The sequence below is a fragment of the Hydra vulgaris genome, chromosome 12 (genome assembly GCF_038396675.1).
Source record: "Hydra vulgaris chromosome 12, alternate assembly HydraT2T_AEP".
Lineage (NCBI taxonomy): Eukaryota > Metazoa > Cnidaria > Hydrozoa > Anthoathecata > Hydridae > Hydra > Hydra vulgaris.
Window position 1 is genome coordinate 81,682,501 of NC_088931.1, and position 8,465 is coordinate 81,690,965.

The 8,465-nt window shown below is 30.3% G+C and overlaps 1 long non-coding RNA gene across 1 annotated transcript in view; it reads left to right on the forward strand.

The window, feature by feature from the left end:
* LOC136089058 (uncharacterized) overlaps nucleotides 1-10 on the forward strand; it is a 2,693-nt gene extending 2,683 nt beyond the window's left edge. Inside the window, exon 2 of the long non-coding RNA XR_010642756.1 lies at nucleotides 1-10. This exon is cut by the window's left edge and continues 839 nt beyond it. This is a non-coding gene — a long non-coding RNA (uncharacterized LOC136089058).
* Nucleotides 11-8,465: the final 8,455 nt, after the last annotated feature.

The window sequence follows — 8,465 nt, forward strand, 5'->3', positions numbered from 1 at the left end:
CAATGAGGCACTTAGTTAGTTTCCTTAAATATTTACTCATAGTTTTGCCTAAACTTAATACAAATTTTACAAAATATGTAAGAAATAAAATTGCTATTAGTATATTTTTTGTTTATTCTAATTATGCCTATGGGGTGTTAAAACATTTAACTTGTTTTTTCTCAAAGTGCTATGAACAATATTTTTTAAAAAAAAGGATTTTTATACCAAAGCTATAAATTTTATGATAGCATACCGTTCCCTCAGTATTATCTTGTTCTATGTCGCTAAACTATGGTTTTGAAAAAAAGGCATTTAAATTTTCAAAAGCCCTAAAAATGTTCAAAATAAACTTTGCACCAAATTTTGTTATTATAAATTGTCATGGTCAATATATAATACCCTTATACACCATATTTAGAAAATTATTGTGTATTTAGTGTTTAAAAAAATAATTTTTGACTTATGAGATAAACAAATTACTGTCAATCTTTACTAAATTCAAAAATGTATAACGTTCTGTCAATTTCTTTGGGTTTTTTTAATTATAGCTTGTTTACACATGCACAAATGTCTTATTTGGTGAATGTTTTGAATGTATTTCTTACCAAGGACGGATACAAAGATGGGTTCCCCCCCTCCCCTCCAATCTTATGAAAAATCAATCGTCAAAATATTATTGATATAAACAAAAAAAAATGAGAATACGAAATATTATTATGCAACATTTGAATTTTTGGCAAAGAAAAGTTAGTTAAATGCACATTTAATATATTTATTAGTAAACTGATACATAAGCATTTTTTACGCTCTTCGCGTGCATCTTATTTTGGTTCAATATGACTTAGATGCTGAGCCCTTTCACAATTACTTAAAGTACCATCAGCACTATTTTATAAAAAATTAACACTAATTACGCCTATCTTTTTTCTTCGCCGGAAAGAATTATTGAACTTAGTTAGAAAAATGATCAAATGAAACAGTGGTTTCAGCTGAAAAAATCATTTTTCTTGGTCATATAACCCCCTCGCCCTAGGACAATGACCTGGATCCACCCCTGTTTTAGACATTTGGTTGTGTTCAAGTTAAACATTTTTTTTTTCATGAAACAATTATATTAAGACATTAAAATAAATAAGAAAAGTACATGGGAGATGCACATGAATTTCAAAACACAAAGAGTTGTCATATAATTTCTATCAATCTCAGGCATGTAGGGCATCATTTTTTTAATATCTTCATTCTTTTCTTTTGTAAGTAAGTGGCTTTTTTTGGTCTGAAATGACAGTTTTGGTGCAGTTATGGGATATGCTGTAGATTTCTTTTTTCTTAATGATTGGGCACCTGCTAAAACTGAGGTGAAGCCGTCTGCATTTTTTGTTATAAATGAAACAGTAAAAGGATGATTGGAATAGTATTTTAATTGCTTTACTTGAGTATAGGGCACTTCGGTAAAGTTATAGCTTTTAGCTCCAGCTTGAATATTTAAAAAATCAACATCTTTCACCTGCAGGATATTAAAAGGTTTCTGTCGCCTAACAGACTTTAGTATTCTGATCAGACCCAGTGGACTGTATACCTCAGTTTTTTTTAATTTTTGGTCAATGCTGCTATGAACCGCATCAACCTCTTAAACACAGCCATGTCCGCTTGCAGAAAACTTTTGAGTGATAGATGCAACATCAGAATGAGCATTTAAAAAATGCTTTATTGCCGTGCTCATAATACTGTTTCTATTTTGCGGAACGCAAGAATCTGACCATAAAATGAGGTTCTTAAGTTGTGGATGGGTGGTAAGCACAGATTCTAAAATTCGTAGGATTGCAGATGCCAAATCATTTCCGGCTCTGCCAGATTGGCTTTCAGACCAGATAAAACAATAAACATCTTTATCTAAAGAAAGATGTGCTGTCATGTTATAAACAGACAGCTTCCTAAGATAAAAGAAGTTGGATATCTCAGCCTTGGGAACTGTTAAAACATTTTGTAAATCAAAACAGAGAACGGGATGTCCTGACTGTCTGTCTTTTTTGCGCTCTTCGCGTGCATCTTCTTTTTGTTCAATATGACTTAGATGCTGAGCCCGTTCACAATCACTTAAAATACCTTCAGCACTTTTGATTTTAAAAATTTCACACTTATCACACCTATCTTTTTTTCTTTGCTGGAAAGAAATATTGAACTCAGTTAAAAAAATTTCAGAGTATAAGTGCTTTTTAGCCGGTTGAAATCGTTTTTGCTGACAAAAGTCTTGGTAAAGCTCATACAGTCGACTAATAGACAATTCAGACTCAAAGTATTTTCTATTTGTATTAGCACGGCAATAGTGCGAGTCTATAACCGGAATACTATATATGTGTTTCCTAACGCCATCTCTGACCGCGTCAGGAATTTTCTTTTTTGTATGTTTACCCTGTTTTCTTGGGGTAGGCATGTTTGTATCTGTTTGGAAATGTTTATAAAAATATGAAATTCTTTGTTGGCTTATGTCAAGAGTGTTTAAAAAGAAAGGTTTGCAAACTCTGATGGGAATCCCTGCCAGGTGAAAAAAGTAGGCAAATGAGTATTGCCGCCTCGATGAAATTGCAAGTGTTCGTTTAGTTTTTTTCACAATACGTGTTGTATTTTCACTATAAAAGTGTGCTTTGAGGTCATCATTGAGTCCCCAAAATTTGTTAAATAGTAACTCCCGTTGCTCTTGCGGAAAATAAATGTGGCATTTAAATTTACAGTTAGTACAGTCCTTCTCATTATTGATCTCTCTCTTTCTTCTTATCACTTTATTCCTGCTTTTATACTCCTGGCCAGCTTGACGCCTTTTTTTATTGACATTGCATTTCCAGCTATCTGGATTTCTGGTTCTTTTACGTCCAACTTTTTTTTTTGTCGAGAGTTGCTCTATTGGCACAACTATTTCTAAATCCGTATGTAGTAACTTATTGTGGATGCTTGAATCGACACTGTAGAAATAAAAAGTATAAACTTTAGCTACATTTAAAAACAACATAACATTAAAAAAAAATCAAAAATTAATGACAATTGGAATTTCATAAGCATCGTAATTAGCAGGGTAATATAAGTTATTTTTTTACAGTTAGGAAATAAATAATATAAAGAATTTAGTCTTACTTAAAGACTTTGCACAATATATATATAGTTATTTAAAGGCACAATATATATAGTTATACATATAGTTATATATATATAGTTATACATATAGATTTATAGTTAGTTAACTACTAGTACTGTGTATGAGCGCTAGTCTTAAGTTATTTTAACCCTTTAATGCACGATATTTATATAATAGTTGATAATGCACGATAAAATAGTTGACTATTTTATCGTTAAAAGAACATAAAATGGAATCCAATTATCGGAAAAATAAAATTTTCCATTTTATTTTCAAATTTTAAAATTACCATAGTAATAGAAACTACTTACGAGTCGGTATTAAGTAATTCAAAGTCAACTGTTTCTTTTGTAACTAAACCAATAAACTTACTTGACGACATTTTGAAAATATCAAAATAAAAAGTCACGTGACTTGCGCTACAACATTGATTTGCAGATTTGGGCATTAGAACATTATAATACTAAAATGTTTTAAAAACGTGAAGTAGAATAAGATAAAACTAACAAAATACGTAAAATTGTAATTAGAACAAAGTCAAATTGAATAAATCTTGACGAAGCAGAGAAGGTAATAATTTATTGATATGTGGAAATAATACATTATACTTTTTTAAACAATAAAAATTGGTTTTTGCAAAAAAAAAAAATTTGTAGATAGAACAAGATAATACTGAGGGGACGATATGTCAATCTATGTAAGCATGTAAATAATTGCATTTCAGAAAAACTATCTGACATTTCAATAAAATAACAAAATTTTATTTTTAATATACCTGCAACTTTAACTAAAAATATTTGAGTGCTCGAACCTAAATAATTAAGCGGAGTTCTAAGGTCAATGTGTGTTGTACATCGACAAAAAAAGCGCTGTTACGTAAACTTTTCTTCTAAAATTTTTATTTGAAAAAATTTTTTTTCAAGGGGCCATTTTAAATTAATCTTACTAGGTGTGCATTTAGTCTCTAAATTCCGGCGTATTATCAGGGTCTGTATTTACCCTTATCACTATCCAGAACGTTCAGACGGAATCGATAGCGAATAACAGCGTGATCATGGCTATCTTAACACTAACAGACCGTGTAATCGTACAAAGCGTCCGATAAACTGGGGGCTATTTAATAATGCTTTATGTATCATTAGATAAACGTAATAAATTCTTTAGAATGAGACAACAGATTTAACATTTAAGTCAAAAGCAAGTTTAATCCTAACTTAGCAGTAAATCTGTGAAGTAAATGTTTTAATAGCGAAACAAGATTAGATAATTTTGATTCAAAATATATAAAATGCGTAATTAATAAAAGTCATTTTAAATTAAAAACTGTTGGTTTACCTGAACATGTATGCCAAAATGTTGTCTCTGTATCTACTGTGAGCTGACGTTGACCTTTAATACCGGTCATTTTCTGCGCTGTACATGCAATTTTGTTCAAATGAGTTATTCTTTCATCATTTTCTGTAGATAAAACAGCATCACGATAACGTAAGTCTGCATATGGTCTTTTAACAAACAATCTTCCAAAACCTTATTATTTCAATATTATTTCAATAAATCGTATGGTACCATCTGTTTTACTTATGTTAGAGCATGTCTTCAGTGCAGCTAATGTTTCGTGACAAAATATACGGAAACAAGTAGATTCCTTTTGTCTTTCGATGGGTTTTGGTGCTATTGATACATCATTAAGTTTTGAAAGTATAACTAAACTTCTTTTTTCAGTTTCATGTAAATGTTTTAAATCAGACCATAATGCTGATTTCAATTCACCACCATCTTCGAACTTTAGAGTTTGAGTTTTCTCAGTTAGCCAGTTGTTTTGCATTGACTTCAATTACTTGAACAGCACTGAGTTTAAATACTTGCAACATACGACATAAGTATTTCGGACCACCACAAATTCAAACCAACATAAAACTTAGAACGCTTAATGCTAACGAGTCAGGTTTGTTTACCGCCTTTCCTAATAAAGACCCAGAGCAATATGTAAGAGAAGGCTTTACGTAGACTTCATCTATAAATAAAATACATTTTTTTTTCATAAACGTTTTTCGCTTTTTTAAATATCTAACTGATGAACTTAAAATCATTAGGAGAAGAATTAATTTTTAATGTAAGTTTTTGAAGTGAAATACTTGGTAGCTGGTAGTCTTGTCTCAGTTTGTCATATAGGGATCTTGATAACGAATAATACTCAAAACCACAAATAATCATTTCAGGATTATACTTTTTTGTTCCAATGATAACAGTAACAATTTCCAATGATAACAGGACTCATTGCATCAAAATGTTCCTGAAGTACATAAACTTTGTTGCTTTTCATTAAAGTATTAAGATATCTCCAACATCCTTCAAGTTGTGAATATGATTTAAATTTGGTTATTCTGTTTTTTGATAAACTTTTGGATGGTATTTTTTATACCACAATGAAATCCTTCAAAGATCAAATCATTCTTGATCTTCATTGATCAAATCATTCTTGATCTTCATCAAAACTCTGGGTATTGACGTATTTTTTTCAAAATCAGTAGACTGTATGCATAACGAATTGTAGGTGAAGTACCAAATAAAACTTTTCAAAATATTAAGACTGCCAGTTTTAACCTTATTTTTAAGATGCTCAAAATTGAATACTTTATTTTGTTGATTGAAAAGATGGAGTTCACCTGGAATTATACTCCGCACTTCAGACAAAGTTTTATTTGTTCGAGATGGACAGGTTTTGTAGGAAAAAGACTTTTTTTCACACAAGTAAACAGTGAAGGTGGGTCATGAGGTCTCATTTTACCATGTTTAGTTATTGTTATATAATTGGGTGGAAAATGACGCTCACATACAACAGTATTGTCACTATCAAGTATATTATCCCGTGGTATTATAGAAATCCATCAAGCACGTTCTTCCTTATCAGTTGGTAACCGAAACACCTTTTCTTTATTTTCTTAATTATAGTTGCCATTGAAACTCATCACACAACATTTCTTTGGCATTCTTAAAATTTAATACCAACTATAAAAACAATCGATACGTTTTTATCTTAAACAATATAGCGTACAACGATTTCCTTTGAAAAAAACTTTTTATCAATATAATTCTTCAAGTAAACTTCTTAACTTCTCGCTTTTTTAACATTGAATAAAACTAGCCCCCAGTTAATCGCACATTTTGAACGTTTACACGGCCTGTTAGTATAAAGATAGCCATGGGCGTGATGGTTTAGTAAACGAAAGCAAATCTGTTTACAGGTTTATTAAGACAATCTAAATTCTCAATATCCAGCAGAGGACCCCAATTGTGGAACTCATTTCTAACAAACAAAATAAAAACGATAAACTCATTTCAACATTTCAAATGCGTTGTAAAGCAACAGCTACTAGACCTCAACATTAATGAAACAATCTCTTATTTTTTAAATTTTTTCTTATTTTTAAAATTTTTCCTTTTTCAATTTAAATCTTCACTTTTTCTTGAAATTCTATTATATTACTTGGTTATTTAATGATGTTCATTGTAAAAGAAGTAAAAAAAAAAAAAAAAATTATATGTATTATAAATATTTTATTATATTTGTATTTGATTCATATTTTGTTATATTTTGTCAACGACAAAAATGGGGGAAGATGATAAGACTATTGTCTTCTACTTGCTCCAGTCATATATTTCACGGTAAAATGTTGTACAAACTTATATTAATAATGACGAATATATATAAAAAATAAAAAATTTATTCTATAGCGAATAGGATTTATTGCAACGGTCGATTTGTTAAACTTTATACCAATTTTAATAAACCTACCAGTTTTATAAATACCTATTCTAAATTTTTTCCATTACCAGAAGTCTAGTCTACTATTATAAAAAAGTACAGTGGAATAAAAGTTAATTGCTTAGATACTCCACGACATACATGTCTTAAAAGACATATAGGAACACGCCTGGTGCGCCTTTATTTAACTTGGTGGTTACTAGGCAATTAATAAATTTTGTTAAAACACCCTGGTTCGCCACTTCTTTAAACTTAATCCGACAAAAATATTTATTTCTCGCTCTTATTTTCATAAACTATAAATATTTCAGTCTTAACCTATAGATCGAGAGGTTAGTCTTAAGGATACTCATAGAGTTAATGACCTCCGATAATAAATGCGGAAACAATTCATGATATTCATATGAACTCCAAACGTCCGCAAAACTTTGTATCCGCCATGATGGGTGACAAATAATTGTAAACAAATTTGAGATACTAAAGCCGATCTGTTGAAATTGATATAAATTCTTCTTTGCTTACAATTATGCGATCATAGTATTACGAGAGCCTTAATTTGGAAGCAAAAAGAGATACGAAGAAAAATTATCAGTTCTAGAGATTATTTTTAATACGTATTCTTTATCAGAAAAAGACCGTGAACTAACTAATAACGTAGACAAATGGCCTAATTTAACTTTTGCTGATATATACAGCTATTTAATCACCCTTCCAAGTCAGTTTACAAGTTCTAGTTTAAAATCTTACAAAGGTCTTGAATCTTACAACTATGTAACCGGTGGTCTTGTTCAAAATGTTCTTGTAAAGCCCATTCGTGGTGTAAAGTATATTTATATTGTTACCAGTCGTGTAAGACATGATCAGAGCATTTTTTCTATAACTCCAACAAGGGTATGGGTTAGCGTTCAAGATGGTGAAGTTATAAATGCACATTACACATGTATAGCAGGTTTAGGCGAAGTCTGTTCTCATATTGGAGCAATATTATTTTATTTAATGTTAACATCTGATTATCGGAAAAGAAATAATGATGATACTTGTACATGTCGATTGTGTGCTTGTTTGCCGCCAATCGTGTGCTTGGTTGCCGCCAAACCTTAAGGAAGTTACTTATTTGCCACTTTCGCAAATTAATTTTACCGATCCTAAAAAAAAATTTGAAGCAAAAGTAAAGAACAAAACACAATCAAAACCATATGTTGAAAAAGCCTTATCCGTTCCAATTTCAAGTAAGACAGAAATTGCTAACTTTTACCGCAAAATATCAGATAGTTCAAGAGATAGTGTAATTCTTCGTATAATTCCTGAATATAGTTATAAATATATATCTTTCGTTGCAAAACTAAATACAATTATTTTTAACTTTTACAAAATAGAACATGAACAACTAAAGTATCATGAACTCGTGCAACTTTCAAATAAAACTTTTTCAGATATAAAAATAACTGAAGATGAAATTAAAATGCTTTCAGATCATACAAAAAGCTCAACCTCAATCAAGTTTATGGTTTGGAGTCTTATTGAAAAAATTTATGTTGATAAAGAATTCCTCACTGAAAACTTAAACAAAGCATTTTTTTATTTTAGCGA